The sequence below is a fragment of the Mus pahari genome, chromosome 2 (assembly GCF_900095145.1).
Source record: "Mus pahari chromosome 2, PAHARI_EIJ_v1.1, whole genome shotgun sequence".
Taxonomy (NCBI): domain Eukaryota; kingdom Metazoa; phylum Chordata; class Mammalia; order Rodentia; family Muridae; genus Mus; species Mus pahari.
The window spans coordinates 69,186,905-69,187,731 of NC_034591.1; the positions used below are offsets into that span (position 1 = coordinate 69,186,905).

Here is an 827-nt window from a genome sequence, read left to right on the forward strand (position 1 = left end):
GGTGATCTCAGGAGTGCTCTGTTCTGCTCATGCAGTATAGTGCCTGGCAGGGGTCATCTCCAGCGTGGTCTGCCTCCCCCAGGTCTGGGGGTGGGGGTGGGGTCACCACACTGATGTTCATGTCAGGCTAGCTCCCTGTCAGACCTCCTGGTGCTAGTCTGGGGGTCATTTCAGGTTCGCTCCTTTACTGGCCCACCCAAGTAAGGTCACCCCTGCCTGGAGCCTATGTTCCCAGGTGGGGTTCTTCTAGTCTTTGGCCTGCTTCCCATCCTGGACGCCCATCTAGGCCTGCCTGGTGCCTGACTGGTGGTGGTCTCAGGCTTGCTTTTTGTTCCAGAGAATGTTAGTCTACTGATCATTCAGATATTGGTAGGTCAACACACTGAGCACAGACACAGTCTCTCTCCCCTCTGTCACCCATGACACACAGGTGACATAGCAGCCACACCTACAATGCCTCCAGGCTTTTTGTTGTTTTGAGATGGGGCCTTTTATGTGTATCTCTGCTTTGACTGGCCTGGAACTATGTAGCCCACGCTGGTCATAAATCTGAGGCAGTCTGGGCTGGAGAGATGACTTAGTGGCTAAGAGCATCAGTTGTTATTCTAGAGGACCAGGGTTCAATTCCTGGCACTGTAGGGCTAAAAATTAATAAGCTGCCTAGCTAACCAAAAGAAGAAGTGGGGTCTGTGAAAACATGAACTTTTCACCCTCCCTTGCTGCACAATGGTTCCTGGAGCATTCCTGAGTGGAAAGTTTCCTGGAACAATCACAATGTCCCAAAGCCCCTGGTCATAATGATCCAACGCCCCTGTGGAATGTCACCA

General features: G+C 52.0%; 1 pseudogene; it reads right to left on the reverse strand.

Annotated features, from left to right (window-relative positions):
- Positions 1–339: 339 nt before the first annotated feature.
- On the reverse strand, positions 340–464 carry LOC115063507 (annotated as a pseudogene).
- Positions 465–827: the final 363 nt, after the last annotated feature.